The 24,301-nt window shown below is 53.2% G+C and overlaps 1 protein-coding gene across 1 annotated transcript in view; it reads left to right on the top strand.

Moving 5' to 3' along the window:
• Positions 1-12,169: 12,169 nt before the first annotated feature.
• MYO1C (myosin IC) overlaps positions 12,170-24,301 on the top strand; it is a 44,406-nt gene continuing 32,274 nt past the window's right edge. The window contains exon 1 of the mRNA XM_070956522.1: positions 12,170-12,237. The gene's annotated coding sequence lies outside the window, so the exon portion shown is untranslated. The remainder of the gene's footprint in view (positions 12,238-24,301) is intronic.

The following is a 24,301-nucleotide window of genomic DNA, read 5'->3' as shown; positions in this document are numbered from 1 at the left end:
TCCCCCCTCCCCCATTCACCATCCAGGTTTTGCCGCTCTGCCCTGCCACGCTTCATTTCAACTTAGCCACAGCCCCCTCCCCCGCAGAAGCAGACAGTGAACCTCCAGGCCTGGGCTGCTGCTCAGCTTGGATCCAGGGGTGGCCCATAAAGACTCGGAAAGTCAGCACCGTGTTTCCCGCACATCTCCTGGCCATCCTTTGGGCTTCGGCTCCGGTGCTCGCCTTCGCTTCCTGTGGTCCTGCCAGGCATTCCTTTCCCTTTCTAAAAAGACATCTTTATGTCGAGAGCACACATATGGCAATGAAGCTACATGGTTTCTTTGTTTTTACCGGCCGCAACTGTCAGTTCTTCAACGCCACAGAGTTTCTACTGACCCACCCTGGAAAAAGGGAACAAAGTGTCCCCTTTGCTTTAATCAAACAACATTGGCAAATGGGGGGAGGGGAGGGGGATTTGTGTTTGTGTCGAAGGAGCACCCCCCCCTCACTTACCCAAAGATCTGAGGGGCCAAGACCCAAGGACCAGGGGGAGGGGAAGAGACCCACCCACATGTGGCAGCCAGTCAACCAACCGGCCGGGCTGGCCTTCCCCGCCTGGATGGGATGGATCAGACGCTGGAAAGGGCCAATCGGCCCTGAAGCCTGGCCCGGACTCGTCAAGCCGGTTTTGGGATCTTCAGGAGCAGCCTGGGAGGCGAGAGGCGCAGTTGCTCCACGCAGCTTCCCAAGCAGAGAATGAACAGGGGACAATTTGAGGCTGAGGAAAACAGGGTCCCTCAGCCCAGGACAACCTATTGCCTCCCGTAGCATTACTGAGTGTGCCCCCCTCCCCATTCGGGGAACATTCGGCTCAGAGGCACATGAGACCTGGACTGATTCTGCCGGTCTGCATGATCACTCCCACGGGCGTCTCCTGGCCTAAGTCATGCTCAGAAAAGCTTCTGTTACAAATGCTGCCATCTTCTGCTTTGGTGGCAGGAAACCTAAAAAGTGACGAGCACTTGACTGCTACCTTTCTACATCCAGAAAGTAACTTGTCATCATTTGTTCAGGTGACTCATATCTGGTTCAGGATCCCTGGAAAATATTTAGTAGCACAGGAAGCTTTTAAAGAAGTCTTCTAATTGCAGATACCAGGCTTTTAATCATTCATTCTTCTTGGTAAGAATTTATTATATTCAATATTCCATTCATGAATGGATCCAACTGCTATAAGACACTATGATCTAGTCAATACAGGAATTCAGCCAGGATGTAGCTGAAACAAGAATATGGCTCTAAAACATAAGCCTATTCTCCAAATTTCAGAAAGTATCGGTAATTGTTTCTTTCTCTCCCAGCCTCCACCAGGAATAGTGCCCTGTTGTTACCAAGCAAAACAATGGAACATATTATCAAGGAGATTTTCGTGAACATCTAGAAAATAATTAATTTCTTGGCAGGAACTAGGAGGCCTTAATCAGGAACAAGTTATGCCAAGCCAATGCAAACTCCCTGAGAAGGAATTGACCAGAGAAATGGAGCGGGTGTTGCTGCTGCATGTCTGGACTTAGAGCCACCTATACAAGGAGATCTTGCAAGTGCGACCCTAATAAAGAAGGTAGCAAAATGTGGGCTACCATCAGATGCATCCAGTACAGGACTGGTTGGGCAAGACTATCCAGGGAGTGTTTGTCAAAGGCTGGGCGTGAAAACACAAGAGAGTGTTGAACGACGCACTGTAAAATGCATTTCTAAACAAGTGTTATTCAATACATTTGTAAAAGACTCAGAAGTTAGTGCTGTAAAATTGGAAGAGGCCACAAGGATAGCAGGACAAAAAACAGCTTTCGAGGCAGCATCAAGCTTCAGCGTGACCTTCCCGAGCTCAAGCAATAAGCAGAAAATGAGTGCTGTGAACAGCTAACAGACATAAGAAAAGGACCTCTGGGTCTTGTATATACACTTAGTATTGTACTATACCTATGCAAAAAAAACCAAACGCACAGGTATAGAACAGGTGGGACCAGGCTAAACAGCAGTAACTGCAAAAGGGATCTTGAAGTCCTAGTGGACAATCGCTTAAGTGTGAGCCAGCAGTGTGCTGCAACCGCCAAAAAAGCCAACGCAGTCCTAGGCTGCATTAACCGAGGGACAGAATCAAGATCACTTGAAGTGTTACTACCACTTTATAATGCCTTGGTAAGACCACACTTGGAATACTGCATCCACTTTTGGTCGCCACAATATAAAAAAGATGTTGAGACTCTAGAAAGTGTGCAGAGAAGAGCAACAAAGGTGATTAGTGGTCAAGTGGAGCTGCACAGTGGCCCAGGGAGTTAAGAGCCGGTCTCCAAGCCTTGGAACATCTTGGCAGCTCTTCTGAAGAGCCACTCTGGGTTCTCCGGTTCCCTTCAAACCTCCACGCAGTGGTCCAAGGCTGGTCTAGCTGGAGCAGTGGGCAGCGAAACAGGGATCTCCTATGACCTGGATGCTTCTGTTCACACAGCCTTTTAAGTTGAGAGAGAGAAGCACATGCACACATATCGGCATGCACAATCCCCACACCACTCACCAGGCAACTGATGGTCAAGTGGGCATGCTCAGGAGGGTTGAAAGGGCAGCACGGAAGAGAAGGAGAGAACAGCTGATTCACTTGGGGGACCACCCTGGCCCCCATATTCCACCTCTTTCTACAGGTAGTCCTTGACTTAAAACGGCAATTAGAAGTGGACTTTCAACCACTAGGTGATGTGGTTGTAAAGTGTGAGTCCATTGCTTAACAACGGCAGTCCTTGTAGGCCTGGTTGCTATAGTTAACTGAATCCCACAGTCATTAGGCAAAGCAATTTTCTTCAGCTTCCACCGACCAAAGTCACTGGGGAAGCTGCGTGTCCCAGGCCCAGGCAGAGCTGCAGGGGTAGGGGTGGAGGTGGAGGGCGGTTGGAAGGAGGAGGCAGGGGAGGGTTAGTGGTGTGGGGAGACCGTGTGAAGGTGTACGAGAGGCACCATGCAGGCTGGGGAGGGTGTGTGTGATGTGAGATGTGAGAGGCACCATTTGGGTCAGGGAAGGTGTGCAGGGCTGCAAGGGGACACGAAAGGGAGGACCCGTTACTGCCAGGGGAGTGGGGCGCATGAGAAGCATGGTGTGGCACTGGGAGGGTGCCCAAATGGTGGGTGAGTTGTGAATGCAGGGGGGCCTGGGGAAGAGTCTGGGGGAGGGAAACTGTTATGTCCTTATATGGGCATCCCCGCTGGATTGGCTAGTCCACCAGCGGGAGTTTTGAAGATCTGTCATTGGCCGGCTTGCCTGCCGACTCCCTTTATAAGGCGAGCCCGGCAGCACAGTCAGCTGTTCTGATTCTGGTAATAAAGTGCTGAACGGACCACTCGTTGCTCGCATATTCTTTTTCTAACACTGGCGACGAAGGATTTCAAGAACCATAGCGAAGAACCTCGTGGCACGATTGCCACCCAGCCCGACTCAACAGAGCAAGTCACTGAGCTGGAGTCACTTAGAGCTGATAGCACGAGAACCATGGCAGTGCCACAAATCTCGCTGGCATCATTCAACCCCAATCAGGAGAAGTGGAAAGCCTATATATATATATATATATATATATATATATATATATATATATATATATATATATATATATATAAATAAATGAATGATTAGGTTCTGCCAATTCCTGACTGGCAACGGCTATGAAGATCTGGAGGACAACCGCTTGCTTAACACACTTGCTTAACGCACTGTAAGCCGCCCTGAGTCTCCGGAGAAGGGCGGCATATAAATCAAATTAAAAACAAACAAACCCGCAAATGAGCCTTGTTCCTGGCACATTGCGGATCGGCAGTCCTGGAGATGGCCATCGACTTCATGGCACCCCAGGACATCAAGACCATGGCATGGAGCGACCTCCAAGACGTTCTCCAGGAACACTACGCCCCAACTGGCACACCGATGGCGAACAGATTCATCTTCAGCCAACGGAACCAACAGGAGGGCGAATCCATAAAGGACTTTGTGGCAGCACTGCGGAAGTTGGCTGCCAACTGCGAGTTCGATCACGTGGACAACGCCATCTGAGATTGCATCGTCTTTGGGATGCGGGACATCTCCCTGCAGAGAAAGTTGCTGAGCAGGAGAAAGGTCTCGTTAAAAGGCATGATTGAAGAGGCCACAGCCGCAGAAACATCAGAGGTGGCAGCGGCAGCGATGCGGAGAGCCAAGGCAGTCCACAGAATCAAGAAAGCTCCCCAGACCTCATCCGGAGAATCCACCACGGGATCCAAGTCGGACGAGGAAATGGCTACCAAGACGCGAAACCACACAAAATGGCGACTGAGGGGAGATCTGTGCCAGCTGCAACGGCGACCACGTGAGAGCCAGATGCCGGTGGAGAGATGCGACCTGCCAACGAAAAGGCCACATCGCTGAGGCCTGCAGAGCTCCAGAACCAGTCCAGGAGAAAGCCAAGCCGGAAAACCGCGATCACCAGAGGACATCCAGACGGTCCTATCAACCAAGGCGTGAGGGAGACGGGTACCCGCGAAGCAGAGTGGTCCACCAAACCACCATTGCCCACACAGATGACCACAATGCCACAAAGTTCATCGTGATTGTGCACGTGGAAGGGACTCCATGTGCCATGGAAGTAGATTCGGGCTCAATCTACTCCATTATGGACTGGCATCATCTCAAAAAGCTGAAACCGCAAATCTCAAAGAGCCAACTGCAGCCGCTTCATGCAAGGCTCGTCGATTTCGGTGGAAACCCTATCGGGGTCCTGGAGAGAGTTTCACTGAGTGTCAGCTACCATGGCTTCAAGGGCGACCTACCCATCACCATTGTCAAGGACAGCCGCCCGACCCTGCTTGGAGTCGAGTGGTTCAAGCCTCTAGGGCTCTCAATCAGAGGAATCCATCAGATTCGGCAGGATGAACTCGACAAGCTCCTCGAAGAGTTCAAGGACATCTTCGATGGCAGCTTAGGTAAATTCTTGGGGAAACCCATCTCTTTCAATTTAGATACCTCAATCACCCCAATTCGGCTCAAGCCTCGCAGGGTTCCATTTGCACTTCGGCCTAAAGTAGACGCTCAGTTGGATAAACTGATTGCCCAAGGCATATTGGAACCAATCGATCATGCTGCATGGGAGACCCCTATTGTGACCCCAATGAAGCATGATGGATCTGTGCGCATCTGCGCCGACTATAAATGCACCATTAACTGGGCATTACAGCACAGCGCATATACAGGCCCAGTGGTGCAACATCTGTTGCATTCACTTGGGAGTGGGACCATATTTGCAAAACTGGACCTGGCCCAGGCTTACCAGCAACTGCCAGTCGACGAAAAAACTGCGGAGGCTCAGACTATTGTCACCCACCGGGGCGCATTCAAATGCAACCACCTCCAATTTGGAGTCTGCGCAGCCCCTGGCATTTTTCAATCAATGATGGAGCGCCTTCTCCAAGGCATTCCAGGGGTGGTGCCGTACTTTGATGATGTACTAATCTCCGGCACCTCCAGATCTCAACTCTTGGAATGGCTTAGGCTCATCTTGAAGCGGTTCCAAGAGAAGGGTCTGCATGTGAGGAGAGACAAGTGCATCATTGGGGTCCAGGAGGTCGAGTTCCTGGGCTATTTAATAGATAGCACTGGCATACACCCCACCAAATCTAAGGTCAAGGCGATTCATGAAGCTCCGCCCCCAAAAACAAGCCAGAGCTTCAGGCTTTCTTAGGATTGCTAAATTTCTATAGCGTTTTCCTTAAACAGAAAGCCACGGTTGCTGAGCCACTCCATCGCCTTCTGGGAAAAGCGGCTCCTTGGAAGTGGGGTAGAGCCAAGGAAACCGCGTTCAAGAACCCCAAGGGGCTCTTATCCTCGGACAGCGTGCTGATACAGTAACACGAGACACTTCCACTGGTATTGACCTGCAATGTGTCTCCATATGGAGTCGGGGCTGTCTTCAGCCACCAACTGCGCAACAACACGGAAGCCCCCATCGCCTTCTTCTCTAAGACTCTGGCGGCAGCTGAGCGCAACTACAGCCAGCTGGATAAGGAAGCCTTGGCCATCGTGGCTGGCATCAAGCGCTTCCACGAATACCTCTACGGGAGGGCATTCGAAATCATCACTGACCATAAGCCCCTCCTCAGACTCTTCGCAGGTGACAAATAAACACTGACATACATGTCGCCCAGGATGACATGCTGGGCCATTTTCCATTATTATTATTATTATTATTATTATTATTATTATTATTATTATTATTATTATTATTATTATTATTATTCAAATTTCTATACCGCCCTTCTCCTTTCGGACTCAGGGCGGGGAACAGCCAAAATAAAAACATCTATACATAACATTACAGTTAAAAATAGAGTTAAAATAATTAATAAATTTGGCCCGTAATTTAAAACTTGTCAATTTAAAATCAATATTAAAATTTTAAAACTAACCCTAAAATCAAGACAGACCGGCTAACTGAAAAAAATAAGTTTTTAGGGCCCGACGAAAAGTCCGGAGGTCGGAGATCACTCGTATCTCTGGGGGTAGATTGTTCCATAGGGTAGGTGCCACCACAGAGAAGGCTCTCCTCCTGGGGGTCGCCAGCCGGCATTGTCTGGCCGACGGCACCCTGAGGAGGCCCTCTCTGTGGGAGCGAACCGGCCGGTGGGAGGCTATTGGTGGCAGAAGCGGTCCCGTAAGTACTTGCCAGGTATTCGTACACTCTCACAAACAGACCCAGTAAAACCATCAGTAAAGCGGATGCCCTCAGTAGGTGCCCAACGCAGGAACCGGTGGAAGACCCCGCACCCACCCTCGGCCTTTTCCACATCGACGGAGACCTGCAGTGCCCAGTATCTTCCACGGACGTGGCAGCCCACACGAAGAAGAAAAAGACCCTCAGACAAGTCATGTCCTGGGTCCTGAGGGGTTGGCCAACAGAAAAAGTGGGCGAAGAGTTCAGCTCTTTCTTAAGAAAGCAGCAAGAACTCTCAATTATGAAGGGCTGCCTACTCTGGGGCGACAGAGTAGTGATACCACAACCGCTGCAGAAGAGGACCCTGGAGAGCCTTCACATTGGGCACCCGGGCATCGTGAAGATGAAGGTGCTGGCCAGAAGCTACGTCTGGTGGCCCGGCCTGGACAAGGACATTGAACAATGGGTCTCCAGATGTGCCCCGTGCCGGGAGGTCAGACCAGCACCAGCACAAGCCCAACCCACAGAATGGGAGACGCCTAGTGCCCCCTGGTCCCGCGTTCACATCGACTTTGCGGGGCCTATGGCAGGCAAATACCTCATCGTGGTGGATGCATTCTCCAAATGGCTGGAGGTCATCCAAATGCCCACCATCACCACCGAGGCAACCGTCCGAGCCCTGCGCAGACTCTTCGCCACCCACGGCATCCCGGACATCCTGGTGTCGGATAACGGGCCACAGCTCACCGCCAAGCCAATGGAATAGTTCCTGGCCGAGCTGGGCATCCGCCATGCCCTCATTGCCCCTTACAGGCCGGCGGGAAATGGACAAGCTGAGAGGAAGGTGAGGCTCACCAAGGAAGCTCTCACCAAGATGGGCACCGGGGATTGGCAGGAGAGGATTGATAAATTACTCTTCATGCAGCATATCACCCCGCACGCCACCACACATAGAAGTCCGGCCAAATTACTCATGGGGAGGAAGCTGAGGACACCATTGGACTGGCTACACCCCCAGTACAACCCCCAAGAACCAGCGAGCGCAACCCGGCCGCTGCGCACCTTCACCGAGCTCTCAACTTCCGCAAGCCTCTGAAGTGGCTGAAGGGAGTGATCAGCAGAACAACAGGCCCGAGTGTTCTGTCCCCGTCCCACACACACACACCAACAGACATCCAACAGTTAAAAACCAAACCAGCCAGCAAAATCCTTTTCCTTATGATAACGGAACTTGGCAGCAACCTAGTGGCTGCCTGCCAAGAGTTATTACTCACGAAGGGAAGAGATAACTTCTCTCCGCTTTTGGTACATCAAAGTAAAATGTTCAATAATTACAGAGTAAATTAAGTCCAAATATAATCCAGCAAAGCCTATAGCAAAAGTCCGGCAATGCAGAATGGCGTGGAAGCTTTCAGCTTTGTTCATCACAAGGCTTGACTGGCCACCACGCTCCCTTTTATACCCTGTGGGGTGTGGTCCAGTGACTCAGCCTAATCTCTGGCATGCCTCCTCTTCTGTTGCGTGTGCTTATCTCTCTGACGCTGGCGTGGATCCAGCCAAGATTCATCCCCGTCACTGTCTGACTGTGCCTGCGTGGGGATACCTGGCTCCTGGCCAATCTCTTCTCCGTCGGGAGACACCTGAGGCATTGCCAGAGAGGAGGGTCCTGGAGAGGGAGGCCCGGCCAACTCCTCTCCTTCCCTTTCAGAGCCTTCTTCCTCCGATAAGACTGGCTCGGGGGTCGGAGCCACAACACTGAGGTCATACCAAGTGGAGCTGGGAGATCGTCAAACGCCATGTCGACCAGCTCCGGAAAAGGTGGAGGGAAAGTGGCAGAAACGGCGAAAACCAGCCTGACGAGGTAGACCTACACCACCCAGACGAGGTAGGCCTGTGCCACCCCGATGAGGTAGGCTTACCACAGCCAGACGAGGTAGGCCTGTGCCACCCCGACGAGGTGGACCTACAACACCCAGTCCAGGTAGACCTACCACACCCAGATGAGGTAGGCCTACAACACCCAGACGAGGGAGACCTCCGACACCCCGGCAAGGTCGGGCTGCTCCACACCGGCGGAGCAGGCCAACTACCACCACCGAAACATAAGGACCCCCAACGACAATCACGACGGCTGCAGCGACAACCGAGACCAAGGACCCGGACGACAGCGGATGCCTACAGCGCTGAAACCCAGCCACAGAGCGAAGGGAAAAGAACCATCGACTTACCGGGTTCCTGGCGTCCAGCCATGATCAGTGGCGAGTTGCAGCAGCCGAGGCATCGTTCCCTGGGGCCGCCGGGGAGTCCCGAGAACCCAGCTGGAGGTACTTGGCTGGAGCCCGCACACTTGACGGCCAAGTTCTGGACGGTTCCAAGGCGGGAACCGGAGAGACAAGAGCCTCGTCTGCACAGGTCGACAGCGAGGCACGAAGTGATCTGCGCAGGTCAGATAGGATGGGGAGGCGCCCCGCCTACCTGCGCGACGTCATGTACATGACCAATGGAGAGACAGACTAAGAACTAGGAGGGGAGAGGTGTTATGTCCTTATATGGGCATCCCCGTCGGATTGGCTAGTCCACCAGCGGGAGTTTTGAAGATCTGTCATTGGCCGGCTTGCCTGCCGACTCCCTTTATAAGGCGAGCCTGGCAGCACAGTTGGCTGTTCTGATTCTCGTAATAAAGTGCTGAACGGACCACTCGCTGCTCGCGTATTCTTTTTCCCTGCGCCAATCTAACAGAAACACCCAGCAATTTATAATCATCCCTGCCATTCCTCCCTTTGACTTTCTGGGGAAGCCAGCATAGAAGGTTGCAAATGGTGATTACAAGAATGGGGGGTGCTTGGCAACGGGTCATAAGTGCGAATGGACTGCCAAGCATCTAGACCTCAATTGTGACCGTGAAGGTGCTGTGACGGCTGGAACTCTGAGGACTGGTCAAAGCCATCATTCATTCAGTGCCGTTTAGCTACAACTGGTCCTGAATGGGGTGTCTTTGGTTCCCCCACATTTCAGCACTGGCTCTGTTTCTTTCCAGATTTGGAAAGAGGTGCTGCTTATCTATCACCTTTAAAGCCAAGAGCGTCACAGAGCCTGGTTATTGGCAGGTCAGCCTCTCCCAGGTTGGAGAGGGAAGGTGCGCTCTGGGTCCCCCCCCTCGAAGGTGGCGTGCCTTCTTCTCCCTAGCTGCCCTGGCCCTTTGGAGGTCCAGAAGGCCAGGAAGATAGGCTTTGGGCTGGGAGGGGTCAGTGGTGGTGGAACTGATGGGGAGGATGCTGCTTTGTGCACAACTGACAGGATTGTTTTACTGTTGTTTGTATTGGTTTTATTGTGAGCAGCCTAGGAGTATTGTAAGAGAGGCAGCCTTGGAAGGAAGGAGGGGAGGGAGGGAGGAAGGGAGGAAGGAAGGGAGGAAGCAAGCAAGCAAGCAAAAAAGAGAAGGGAGGGCTCACCTACTTGTGGCAGAAGTAACCTCTCTCTTACCACCATTATGAGCTGGGAAAAATAATGTGTGTAAAACTGAGGGCCCCTGAGAGCTTTGCCCTGCCCGCTTTCCTTCTTGCTTGGATTGCTGGCAGAATCATTCCCTGGGCAGGTAAAAAGGCTGCTGGGGCAACAGATACCTTCGTATGTGGAAAACAGGAGCAGGAGCCACCAGCAGTTTCTGGGAGAAGTTGGCCTTGCGCACCAGAGGGCATCAAGTTGGATAAAAAGTGGCACTGGAGGAGAGCCACCAAGTATCGAATGAACTCAGGGAAACAGTTCTGTGTAGCTTATGCCACAGAATGGCTTTCTAAACAAAAAGCAGTCAGTGTGCTCAGGGCAACTATGTGCAAACAGTCTTTTTTTTTTTTTTAATTTGATTTATATGCCGCCCTTCTCCGGAGACTCAGGGCGGCTTACAATGCGTTAAGCAATAGCCTTCATACTTTTGTATATTTTATACAAAGTCCTGGGTACTTGCGGGACCGCCTACTACCACCAATAGCCTCCCACCGGCAGGTACGCTCCCATAGAGAGGGGCTCCTCCGGGTGCCGTCAGCCAAACAATGCCGACTGGCGGCCCCCGGGGGGAGAGCCTTCTCTGTGGGGGCACCTTCTATCTGGAACGAGCTCCCCCCAGAGTTACGGAGGATCCCGGATCTGCGCACCTTCCGCCGCGCCTTAAAGACCTTACTATTTCACCAGGATGGCCTGGCCTAATTTTCCCCCTCTTTTATAAAAGATTCTTAAAATTTTAAATATCTTTTAGTATTTTATATATTCAATTTTAAATTGGTTTTAAAAGTTTGGGGTTTTAAATTTGTCGGGGCCAAAATTATTTAATTTGATTTTATTCTATTTTTAAATTTTGTATGTATGTGTTTTATTGTTTGGCTGTGCACCGCCCTGAGTCCTTCGGGAGTAGGGCGGTATAGAAATCTAATAAAATAAATAAAGTCAGCTTATTGCCCCCACAAACTGGGTCCTCATTTTACCTACCTTAGAAAGGATGGAAGGCTGAGTCAACCTTGAGCCTGGTGAGATTCGAATTTACAGTAATTGCAGACAGCTGGTGTTAATCACAATGCTTTTAGTCTGCTGAGCCACCAGTCCCTTTGATGGAAGCTGTGCAACGAAGTAGTTGGGAGAGCTTTGGAGGGTTCTCAGCCCCTCCTGCAAACGCAGGGCTAGGATGAAAACGAAAAGGGCAAAGACAAATGCCAGCTGGTGGGGTTTCTTCGGAAGTCAGCTGGGGGAGTGGGGCGTGCACGGAACCGGGCTGCTCGTTTCTCTGGTATCTCGGGCAACCGCGTTTCTCCTTGCCTGCAGACTCTGGGCCAGGCTCCGGGGTGTCTCCGACTCCCCTCCTCGGATCATCGGGCAGAAGGCCCAGCAACCCCCTGGCAGGTGCTCGGCTCACAAGCAAAGAAGGCAAGGCACAACCTGCTGCGCGCCGGGTGTTTGGCTGTGCAGTGGCGGCTTTTTCCTCTGGCAAAAACGAAAGACCTTTTTCTGCCCTACAAACGGAACGCTCCTTAAGTCCTGCGGGCAACACTCTTCTATTCAGGCGAGCGTTCACAAGGGCAAGTTTTCAGCTTCCAGGAAATCCCCCGGGCTCGAGGTGCCCAACCGCAGGGGGGCTGCCATCCCTCCTTGGCAGCGGGACTCAGAGAGGCACGCAACCCGCCGCCGAATGAGAAGTCTCCGCGCTCGCCAAGGCCGCGGAGCGGAGTTTGGCGGTTCCCGCAGGGCAGGCGCGTGGGCCCGACCGCGGCGGCGGAGGGAAACATTCCCCGGCCTCCGGGGTCCCGTCTCGGCGCTCGCCCTGCAGCGGGAGAATCCGCAGCCTCGGAGAGCTCCGTGCCCAGGCGGCGTCGAAGCGCCTGCGCGCTCCGCCCGTCGCTCCGCCCGTCTGGGACGGCCTCCGATCCGTCGCCGCCCGCCCACCGCCCCGCGCGCCCACCTCCCCGCCGGGCGCCTCTGGCCGGCGAGAGAGAAGGGCGCGGCGGGCAGAGCGCAGCTGGACCTCGCGCGTCTCGCCTCCCGGACCAGGTAGGCCGCGCCGGCGGGCGAAGCACCATACCCGAGAAGGGCAGCAGCCCCGCCCCTCCACGTGCAGCAGCCGCCGCGGCGCTCGGGCCGGCCGTTCAGCGCGATGTCGCCCTCGGAGCCTCTGCGGAGCGGGCCGGGCAAGAGCCGGCCCCCCGAGGCCTTCCCGCGCCGTCCGGGTAGGCCGCCCCCGCCCCCGCCAGCCGCTGGCCCGCGAGCGTCGGGAGGAGTCGGCCGCCGCCCTGCCCGAGCGGTGCCCATCCCTCCCTCGGCCGCTCCCGCCCGGTTCCGCCTTGGCCGGTGGACTGCTGGCGTGGCCGCGGCCCCGCCGCCCAGGGGACTCGTGGCGAGCCTTCCCGCCCGGCGCCTCCTTCTCCTGCCGCGCCTGGCAGGGCTACTCCTCCCGCTCGGCCTGCAGCGGGGTCCGCCCGGGGCAAGCGCGACCCCCGAGAGGCGGGCCTCTGCGCCGAGAGCCTTGCCGGTGGCCGCAGCGCGGAGGAGGGCCTGGCAACTGTGGGGCGGCCCCGTCAGCCCTCCGGGTCATCCGGGAGAGCCAGCCAGAAGGGCCGGGCGGCTCGGCGCGGGCCGCTTCCTCGCTTGCTCTCCCCGACCGACCAAGGCGGCGGCAGCGGCCGCGGCCTCTCTTGCCCTGCCTGCCTTTTCTCGCAAAGGCAGCGCTGGAGGGTACCCAGTTTGGGCGCGGGCGCTTGGCCGGCTGCCCTACTGAGGGTTTGGCCGTTTCGCCGCTTTGGGGCAGCCGGGGATGGAGCAGAAGCCGGGCCCTGCCGGACCGAAGTTCCGGCCCATCTTCGCCAGCGGGTCTCTCTCCCGGCGGCCCGGCAACTGCCCCAGGAAAGCTCCCGGAGTCTCCTGGCGGAGGGCTGACGGCAAGACTGCTAGGCTTCGGACTGCTGCCGGGGGAGCGCCAGGTGGAAGCGCTCGGTGCTCGGTCTGGTCTCGAGGGGCAAAGCAGGCAGTGGATGTGGGCGGTGGGCTCGAGAGAGAAGGTCGGAAAGTGTTCCTGGAGAAGGGAAGGGCGCCTGTGAAACCGCGGAGGAAGAGTCATCGGGGCTCCCCTTGGCTAGCGACTGTGGTCTCACCAGGAAGTTCGGCAGAGACTATTAGAATGACCCCGGCTGAACTCTTTGGGGGGTGCCTCTAAGGTTAAGCTGAAGTTCGCCCTGAATGTTAGAAAGAGGTTGACTACATAGGAACAGCACTTGCCCAACCTCCCCCTGGGTTGAGCTTCATGGCTGGCTGAATGTTTGGGTGGGGGCATTCTGTGAACCTCTAGTAAGAAAGATTCAGGCCACCACATGCCCCCCCTCCCTATTTTGGGTGGCAATGCAAAAGAGGCCTTTGCCACCTCCTGGGGTGTGTGTCTAACTTCCCAGTCTAGCCCAAGTGCTTGGGGTTCCCTGGTGGTCTCCCATAGTAGGGTCAGCGTGGGGGTTGTTGCTGGTATTTTGCTTGCAAGTACTTGTCCTGTTTTCTGAGCACCAGTTGAGTAGTTCAGGTGGAGGGAAGGGAGTCAGGGAGGGTCATGGAGGGGAGGAAGTCCAGTCAGCTTTCTCCCAAGATGAGCTGAGTAGTCTTGTCTTCTGCCAGGAGCCCCACCCTGTTGGATTCAGGCAGCCATGAATGTGATCTCTGGCTGAAAGGACCAATGGCGGCTTTGGTGGGGCTCCTGGCCCTCCAGGGTGAGGTGATTGGGGAGAATGGTGCCCTGTCCCTATGAGGAAACTTTGGACGTGTGGGGTGAGAATGTGGGATGAGCAAAAGACTGCCCCCCTCTGGTAGACCTTGCCTGGAATTTGACCCTGCCCAGGGTTTTGGGGTGGGGCAGGGGGGAGGAGCTGGGGTTGCTGGGTGTGGCTGTTGCCGCCTGTGTGCTCAGGCAGGTTCAGCATTCCAGTCGACCACCCCAGAGCTGGGACCCTCTGACTTTAGTAAAGGCAGCCACCAAGTGGGAGGGGAGGCGGCTTTCCTGAACTCTTGGCCCTAGGAAGGCCCCCTGCCTTTCTTTGCTGGTCCTTCCGATCCCCTCCCCATCTGCTCTGTGCTCTGGCTCAGCCTGGCAGTGAGCGTGGCACGCTTGCTCCTCGGTGGGTGTAGCAGCACCCGTGTGAGGGCTGTGCCCCAAAAGGGAGGTTGCAAGGATCTCTGACAGCCTCTCTTCTTTTGCCCACAGCCTGCCCCCAAGGACTTGTGCACCTGGGCTCTGCTCCCTGCTGCCTGTCAAGTGGCCCCCAGGCCCCTCCCCGTCTAGTTGGAGAGTGGGATTAATGTCAGCCGGCACTCTGGCCTCCCCCCCCACACACCAGGGAGGGAGAAGGCGGCTGCATTCCATGCGTTCCAGGGGCTTGGCTTGCGGGATTTGCTCTGGCAGCAGGAAGGTTTTTGTATGTCACCACTTAGTGCGTCGCCCAGCAGCTGCTTTCTCTGCCCGCGACCAGCCCAGGACTTTGCTATGCCAGGGAGGAGCCCCCGGCCACTGCTCTGCATGAACTGCCGATGCCATGGCGGTGTGTGTGTGTGTGTGTGTGTGTGTGTGTGTGTGTGTGAGAGAGAGGTCACAAGTGGCTGGTCAGGAGTTTGGCAGGTTCTCGATCTAGCTAAGTGTGTGTGTGTGTGGGAAACTTGAGGCCCCTCAGAAAGGAAGAAGCCCACATCCTCCATGCCTGTGCTTAGGCCAGCAGAGGCCGTCCCTGGTTGGCACTTTCATCCAGGCGGTGAGTCATCTTTGTGGGCAGGGCAGGTGATGGGTTGGCAAACCCTTCAGGCTGGTGATATATGCAGTGGGCGGGGCCCTGATGAGTGACAGGGGGTGGGGCATCCAGTCTGTTCTGCCTCTGAAGTGCTTTGGCAGTAGGGGGCAGCACTGGCTCAGAAGTGGACTGCCTTACCCAGAGATGTCAGGAAGCTCTGTGGGTCCCATGGGGGGGGGGATTGGTCCCCATGGCCATCCTGCCCTGAGCCACCAGGCCCCGCCCAGTCTTCCAAGTCAAAAACACAAAGAGGCATCCCTGAGTGTGAATGAGAAGGGACCTTAGAGAATCTCCCCTCCCCACAACTGGAATCTCTCTGTCCATCAGAGGATGTCCCTTGTCTGTTGGAAGACTTGCAGGGAAGGAGAACCTCCTTCACACAGTCAGGAGATCCTTCCTGACTTCTGAAAGAAGTCAGACTTTCTTTCCTTCTAGCCTGGTCCTTCCCTCTGGGGCAACATCCACTTCCTCTCCTGCCTGATGCTTTAGATGTTTGCTATCCAGTGTCCCTTCCTGAGCTAAATTTAGCTAGATCCTTTAACCGGTCCTTTGCAAGCCAGGTTTCCAGATCCTCAATTCCGCCTGTCCAGTGGTGAAATCCAAATATTTTTACTACCGGTTCTGTGGGCATGGCAGGGGAAGGATACTGCAAAATCTCCATTCCCACCCCACTCCAGGGGAAGGATACTGCAAAATCTCCCTTCCCACCCCACTCTGGGGCCAGCCAGAGGTGGTATTTGCCAGTTTTCCAAACTGCTCAAAATTTCCGCTATTGGCTCTCCAGAACCTGTCAGAACCTGCTGGATTTTACCCTTGCCCCTGTCCTGGTTTGTCTGAACTGGGGTGCCGAGAGCTGAACATGAACTTCAAGTGGAGTCTAACCAGGGCAGACCATGGAGGGACAGTTGCTCTCTGCTCCCAGTAATGCCTCCCATGATCGCATTGGCCATTTTAGCAGCTGCGTCACAGTCCGGGCTCACAAGGGAACCAAGTTCCTTCCCATTGCGCTGCCTTCAGTTGATTATGTATTTGTGGGATTCTCAGTGCCCCCCTACCCCCCTGGGCTTGGGCCTGTGGATCCTGTCTGCAGTGAGGATCGGCTGTCTGCAGAGAATCAGAGCTACTCAGAGATGAAGGGATCTGCTGGACGCCAACCCTGACAGATGGCGGGCTGAAGGACTGGCCCTCTCTTCCCATGCCATGTGCTGCCTCTTTCCACTGCTCCCCATCGGGAAGTGGGGGAAAGGGGGCTGTTCCTAAGGCATAGCTGGATCCCCGGGGCTACCACCTGACGAGCCTTATGTGGCTCAGAGGGTTGGGGCCCGGCCACTGAAGAACCAGGGACAGTGGCTGAAGGGAAGTGGTCAGAAGAGGAGGGCTGCGGTCTGGGTGTTTTCACGGTTGCCCTGCCCAGGTCTTGCATTCAGGGAGAGACCACACGTTCTCTTCCAGCAGGTATATGTAGTCCTCAACTTATGACTGCAATTGGGATGGGAATTTTGGTGGTTAAGTGAATCATCATGTGACCAGTCTTGATTTTATGACCATTTATTGCCACCTTTAAGCAAAACTAGCTCCCCCCATTGACTTGGCTTGTCATCAAGCCATCTAGGAAGGCTGCAACCGGCAGTTTCTCACCCGGCTGCGAGCCTCTGCACCCATCGTAAATGCGAGACAATTGCAGAGCATCTGAATCATTATCACAGGCCTGCGGGATTGGTGGTTACTTCAAAGATGGATAATAAATTATTTTTTCTGGGGCTGTTGTAATTTTTGTTTGTTATTAAACAAAACTGTTGTAAATTGAGGACCGCCTGCAATTGTCTTAGATCTTGCTGAAGAAGGCTTGGCCAGCAGGAATGGTAAATGAAGGTGGCAGCGCCAGCTGTTCTGGGAGGGGGCCTGTGTGGAGGTCTTCCAAACTACCAATCATGGCTTTGAGCCAGGAACATTTTCTGGGGTGCAACCAATTGACCAGCCTCTGGTCAGAGAGCATGGATATTCCTATGGCTTGTTCATGGTGTTTGTGTACGTGTGTGTTTTGTGGAGATGGATTTTGCACACTCAGGTTGGTCTTCCTCTGGCTGCAGGCGGGGCTCCTAGGAGCTCTGGCCTGTGACCTTGGCCCTCTGGTTGACTGGGGGCAATTTGCAAAGTGGGACCTAAGCCGGAAGAGAGCCTGGGGGCCGTCTGGGACAGCCTCCTGCATCTCTGGCAGCTGCTCTTTAAAGAACTCCTCCTTAGGCAGCTGAAACCTTTCATGTTCTCCAAGCAAAGTCTGCTTCCTTGCTGAAGGCAAGAAATATTTCTTGTCCTGTTCTCTGAAGTAATTTTGAACCATTCTACTTGCCTTCTATATAGCAGTTCCTTCAGAGATGCCATGGCACCTGTTTCCCCGCAGTCTTCTCTATCCACGTTTAATATACTCAGAGCCTCCCACCTGTTGTTCAGAGGTTTTCCCTGTACGGAATTGTGCTTGCTTTTTTTGCAGCTGCAACATGATTTTGGCTCACATTCAATTTGTGACCCATCAAGGCAGTTAGATTTGCTGCACTGATCCCTCCCCTCTTCACCTTCTATGCCTTCTATGCTCCTGGCTTTGATTTTCCTATGCAAATACAAGACTTTTTTTTTTTTTTTAAATTTGATTTATATGCTGCCCTTCTCCGGATACTCAGGGCGGCTTACAATGCGCTAAGCAATAGCCTTCATACTTTTGTATATACCTGCTTAGTAGGGCTTTCGGCCCCCCCAAGCGGTGTTCTTTTTATACAAAGTCATCTTATTGCCCCCACAATCGGGTCCTCATTTTACCTACCTTGCAAGGATGGAAGGCTGAGTCAACCTTGAGCCTGGTGAGATTTGAACTTGCAGTAATTGCAGGCAGCTGGTGCTACTTAACAGCACTTTAGTCTGCTGCGCCACCAAGGCTCTTGTCTTGTTGGATTTGATCAATTGTTCCAGCTCTTCCTTGTTATCCATGGAGATTCTCAGTCATCCAGGTCATGGTTGTCCCAAAGGTGCTTTTTCAAGAGGCAACTGAATCTGGATACTTTTTTCTAAGGAGTTTGCAATTCTGTGTCTTCTGCAAACTTAAGAGCCCTGGTGGCGCAGCGGACTAAAGCACTGTTATTAACATCAGCTGCCTGCAATTACTGCAAGTTCAAATCTCACCAGGCTCAAGGCTGACTCAGCCTTCCATCCTTTCTAAGGTAGGTAAAATGAGGACCCAGATTGTGGGGGCAATAAACTGACTTTGTATAAATATACAAAAGTATGAAGGCTATTGCTTAATGCATTGTAAGCCGCCCTGAGTCTTCGGAGAAGGGCGGCATATAAATCAAACCCCCCCCCCCAAAAAATGTAATAAGTCATATTTCTAAATCTTCCAAGTCATTGAGGGAGATCTACATGCCAACAAACATCATCTACAGCTTCAACAAAGCTCAAGATCAATTTAATAGTAGCACATTTTGCCCTCTTCTGTAGTGGGATCTCCTGCTTTACTGACAGCTTTACTGATGTGAAGGTACAGGTCTCTCTCAGCATCACTCCCTGAAAAAGGAAAGGGGTTTGGGCTGATTTTATTTTATTTTATTTTATTTCATTTCATTTCATTTCATTTCATTTCATTTCATTTCATTATTTCATTTTATTTTATTTTATTTCATTTTATTTTATTTCATTATTTCATTTCATTTCATTATTTCATATTTCATTTCATTTTTTATTTTATTTGCCACCCATCTCTCTGTGAGGAGACACTGGGGGGCTTACAAAATAAAAATAAAACCGTGTGTGTGTGTGTGTGTGTTGCGTAAAATAACAATAATTGCAATAAAAATACAGGTTATAACTAAAAGATGGGCCGAAGGGAGCTGGCTGGGGGGACGTGGGAGCCGCTGTTAGTTGATCAACCCCCCCCCCAAGACAATAGCAGAGCCAGGTCTCCAGTCAGGCGGGTGGGACTCAATCTGACCTGGGTGGGGAGGCAAGATGTTCCCATTTATTTTTATGAATGCACAATGTAGCGTGGCGCAAATACTCAGAAGCTGCCATGTAATGGACAGGTTGCAATGGACTCCATTGAGGAGACCTGTCTGAAGACCAAGATAAGATTGTCTTTCGTTTGGGGTGGGTGGGCTGTGCCAGTCCTCCCAGATCAGTCACAGATCCACAAGCTGATTCACAATCAGCCCACCTCACTTTCCAATAGGGGGTTTTCTCCCTAGAGGCGTCACCCTTCCAGATATCCTGGGATCTCCCCTTCAGGAAGCAAAGCATGCTGCCCCCCCCCCCCCCAGATTCCCCCTTTGCTAAGCTCTGCTCCAGTGGTGAATTTTTTTTACTACCGGTTCTGTGGGCGTGGCTTGGTGGGCGTGGTGTGGCTTGGTGGGCGTGGCAGGAGAAGGATACTGCAAAATCCCTATTCCCACCCGAATCCTGGGGGAAGGATATTGCAAATCTCTATTCCCACCCCACTCTGGGGCCAGCCAGAGGTGGTATTTGCCGGTTCTCCGAACTACTCAAAATTTCCGCTACTGGTTCTCCAGAACCTGTCAGAACCTGCTGAATTTCACCCCTGCTCTGCTCCCCTTTGACCGGCAGGCAGGGTGGATAAAAAATGATGCTTTAAAAAAAAAAAAATCAGATTTAAAAAAATTTAAATTGGATTTTTAAAATTTAAATCAAATTTTTTTGATTTTTATCAAATTTATTTTAATAAAATGCTTTTGGAGTAAAAATCTATCTAAAGATAGTTTTCTATTTAAGATACATTAATAATTAAGTTTATTCAGCATGAAATGGAATTTAATTATGTAGCATGAGGCTGTATATTCTGCAATATTGGGACTGTCGGTGAGTCAGCAGCAGGTCGGAGGAGGAGCCGCTGCGGGACAGAGATGACAGTTGCTCTTTAAAAATTATGATTTAAATCAACTTGATTTAAATCAAGCCTTTTTACTAGTGATTTAAATCGTGATTTAAATCAACTTGATTTAAATCAAAACCACCCTGCTGGTAGGCCTGCTACTTGCCCTTCCACAGGCTCTGAATACCTGGGGTGTGTGTGTCAAGGATGAACCCCCAGCAGACCCTGAGTGACCTTAGTGGGGGCAGACCTGGGGGGGGGACGGACACAACGACTCTGAGGTAATCCCAGGACTAAACTGGGGAGGTGAATCAGGGTCTCTGGGAAACCGCAGCCAACCCTGTTGTGGCCAAGAAAACTCCACAGATGGCTGGTGGAGCTCGACTTCCACTGTCGCTGCCAAAAGAGCGCCCCCCACCTCCACCCCGGTCTTTGTCCCCTGTTGCCTTTGCCTGGGGAGTCTTTTGGTGGTGGTGGTGTGCCTGACCGGGGCCTCCTGGGCTTCTCCGCGGTGGAGATTTGCTGGGTTTGCATGTGTGTGGGTACCTTTTGTCTCCTGCTGGGAAAAGGCTGCTGGTGCTGAACAAACAAGCCTTGGGTGCCCGGAGGCGGCAGTTGATTGCCAGTCTCCACAGGGGCAACATGGCAGCTTTTGAGTGGGGCTGCTTGCTGGGGGCTTTGGGGAGGAGGCGGACTCTGGTCCCCGGAGTTTTATCAGCTGGAGTGCGGAGGCCTCCCTCATCCTGCCTGGGTGAAGAAAGCTGGTACGTCTGCCGCACGAAGGGTGCCCCTTTTCAGAGCTCCCGTCTGGGCTGCAACCCTCCTAGCTAGGTGCCGGATGAGCCCTGGGCCGCTTCTTCCTGTGGACCCGACTCAGGGAGGCCATCTTGCTCTGCTGTCCCCCACACCCCGTGCTGACCAATGGCTCCTGCCTTCCCCCACCATGAGGAGCCCTTGCTGCCCTCGGCTGATCTGCCCTTATACAGCCATGGCTCTTCTTGGCACCTTCCCTGGGACTGTGCTGGGTGAGGAAATCCTGTTTCCTCCCGTGGAAAAAGCAGCTCAGAGTCCCTTTGGGGATTTCTTGCTCCCCTCCCTGGAAAGGAATGGAGGCTGCCCAGGATGGGGACGGGGGCGGGGGCTCGGAGAAAGCTCCTCCTAACAGCTCAGATTGGTATGCCCCCCAGCGCAGCCGCAGGGATCTTAGGGGTGTTTGGGTCAGCAAATCCCCTTGGGTAGTCTCTTTGCATCCCCCCTCCCACTTGTCTTTGAGATCCTGAGGACTAGAAGTCTTTTCATCCGATTGCTGGAGATCCAGGCAGCTGAGGATCCTGCCGTGTGGGCTGCAGCTTCTTCTGCTTCTCCCCGGAGTGGGTCGTTGGAGGACTGCTTCCATGGGGAAGGATTGCAGCCAGGCAGAGTCTTTTCCTGCAAAGGCATTTTTTCTCCATAAAAGGAAAGTGTTGGCTGGCCAGGAGGGGAAGGAGGCGGCTCTAGCTTGGCCGGCTGTGCCACATCTGGCATGCCACAGATGACATTGCTGAAGACAGTGGCGGCGGCGGCGGCGGCTTCCGTGCTTGGCCAGGGAGCGGCTGTTTTACAAAATCCTAGGCCGCATGAGTGAGCAGGACTAAGGAGGTTATCTAGTCCAAACCCTGCCCAGTACAGGATGGAACCCACAGACTGTGGCGCTGGCCATCCAGAGAGGAACTTCACCGCAGTTTTAGGCAGACTGTTCCTCTGAGGAGTAGCTAGCATCGGACTGACTCCTCTCTCTTAATTTTATTTTTTTATTGAAATAATTTCTGTGGCTGCCCATCTACAGTACGATTAAAACCAACTGTTGGAAACAAAGATCCCCATCGCCCGAGTGAACTCGCGTTTCCCAGTCATCCAACCCCATCATCATCCAACCCCATCACCAGCAGAGTTCGGCTCACCTCCTGGTGGCCAAAGGTCCCCCAGCCGGTGGTCCTACTGCTCTCTGGTCCCCTCTCTGGCCCCCGGCCTTCTCTTCTGCAGGCCGGACCAGCTGCCCCCTCTAACGCTGCTCCTGGAAGCTCTCCTCTGGACCCAAACCCGCATAATAATAATAATAATAATAATAATAATAATAATAATAATAATAATAATAATAATAATTTTATTTCTATACCGCCCTTCTCCCGAAGGACTCAGGGCGGTGTACAGCCAATTTAAAAACACAGGACACAACAATGATTAAAAATTAAAATAATTAAATAGATTTGGCCGATTTAAAACCCCAAAAATTAAAATACCCAATTTAAAATTATTATGTTGATAGCCCTGCCTGGCAGAACAACAGGGTCTTCAGTGCGCAGCGAAACACCCGGAGGTCGGAGATCTTACGTATTTCCGGGGGCAGTTCATTCCACAGGGCTGGGGCTCCCACAGAGAAGGCCCTCCCCCTGGGTGTCGCCAGCCGACATAACTTGGCTGATGGCACCCTGAGGAGACCCTCTCTGTGGGAGCGGACTGGCCGGTGGGAGGCTGTTGGTGGCAGAAGACGGTCTCGAAGCTTCTTCGGTTCCCCTTTAAAACATTTATTTATTTATTTATTTATTTATTTATTTATTTATTTATTTATTTATTTATTTGATGTGATTTATATGCCGCCCTATCTCCGTAGGACTCAGGGCGTAGGACTCAGGGTGGCTCAAAACATGCTGCTCAGAACTGTGTTTGGCACTGGCAGTTTCATCTAACCAGCTTCGAGTAGACCAAAACGGGCACTTTCCACAATTTGGATGCCCCCCCCCCCCGATCATTTTTGCCTTGCTAGTTGCTGCCTCGCAGGGTCTGCTCCTGTGCAGTGGGTGCTCCCTTGGCCCTTCTCCCAAGGCAAGTTCCCCGGGCATTGCCCCCAAATGAGCTTGTGCCTGATTGGTGCCAATCTGTTTGATTTGCCCCGACCTTGAAATCTGCGGAGCCATTTTGTCCTCTAAGCTTTTTTCTGCAACTCCCAGACGGCCCTTTGATTTGTAAAGAAGCTGAGTGGCCCAGGGAGGGTGAGGGTGCAGGGTGTGTGTGTGTGTGTGTGTGTGTGTGTGTGTGTGTGTGTGTGCCACCTCCCTGCAGGGACAGACCATTAGCAGTTATTTATGGAGGCATAGGGTTCAAGCACACATTGGCCCTTTTGGACTTCAGCTGTTCTTCTGTAGCCTGTCTTGATCCCGCTGTACCAGAATATTGTGTCTGTGGCATGTTTTATAGAAGGTGGACAGAGTTATTTAGATTATTGAAAAAGAGAAGGTTAAAATTGCAAAGCAGTGACTGAGACTTCAGAGCGCCGCCTCTGAGCAGGAATGAAGGTTTTCCGGCCCACATTTGGGGCTCCTGAGTCGTGGCAAAGCAAGCTCCATGGAGCAAACCCTTGGAGTGAGCTGGCCAATGGCCTGGCAGCCCTCTGCTCCCCTCCCCTCCCCCACCATGAAGCTGGCTGCCATCCTTTTGGCTTCTCTCAGTGGTTTGGGAGTTTGACCCCAGTCCAACCCTTCTGGTTACTCCCCTCCCTCCTTTGGGTGGGGGGGTCTGTCTGCAGCAGCCCTTTTGGGCATGTTCTTCCTTCTCCAGAAGGCCACATCAGCTAGGAGTCCCCCTCTTGGGGGATGCCGGATGGGTACCCATCCTTCTTTTTAGTTGAAGGCTTCCAGGGCCCCTTTGGAAAAACAGGGCTCCTGGTTGTGAGGATGTGGGTTTCGTTGTTGATGGTTTATTTCAGACTGCTCTGATATCTAAATTGCCCTGGGCTCCATGCTTTCCCACCCTGGGTCCCCTGGAGGCTGCCAGAGACACCCCCGCTTCCCTTGTCTGCAGCGCAGGCGCCAGCTTTTGTCATGTGTTCCCTGAGAGGTCCCCTAGGGTGGGGGGGGGGAGAAACCCATATGGAGCTCACTCCCCCTCCCAAAGGCCGTTTTGGTGGCCATTGAGAGCAAGGAGGCTGTGCTAGACTTTGGCTTGGAAGGTGGTTCAGATGTTACTTCTCCCAATTTGCTGGGGAGGAATGGGGAGGAGACAGCAATGAGTCCCGCCCACCTTGGCAGAAGATGCCCTGGCACACCTGGGTGAGAGGAACAACTGGGCTCCCAGCCTCAGTGGGGAAAGTGGCTGGCAGATGGTGGCCTCTGTGAGGACCGCAGGTGCACCTCCTTCCCCTGAAGCAGCTTCTGGGATTCGGTGAGGGCAGGTGATGCGCTGCTCCACACACAGGAGGTTTCCCTCCAGGGTTGGTGCTCTGTGCCGGCTGCTTTCCCGAGGTGCCTTCATTGCTGCTGGAACAGGGGAGGAGGAGAGACAGGCGCTCTCTGGGCAGCTTCTGGCACGGCCCTTGGCCATGGATGTGGGGGGCTTGTGGTCGCAGATCCAGCAAAAGCGCTCTCTGATTCCTTCTGGGTACCACTTGTTC

The sequence above is a fragment of the Pituophis catenifer genome, unplaced genomic scaffold, assembly GCF_029215685.1.
Source record: "Pituophis catenifer annectens isolate HBS135680 unplaced genomic scaffold, rPitCat1.0.hap2 SCAF_48, whole genome shotgun sequence".
NCBI lineage: Eukaryota > Metazoa > Chordata > Lepidosauria > Squamata > Colubridae > Pituophis > Pituophis catenifer.
The sequence above is the reverse complement of the archived record's forward strand: the minus strand, read 5'-3'. Positions and strand labels throughout refer to the sequence as shown.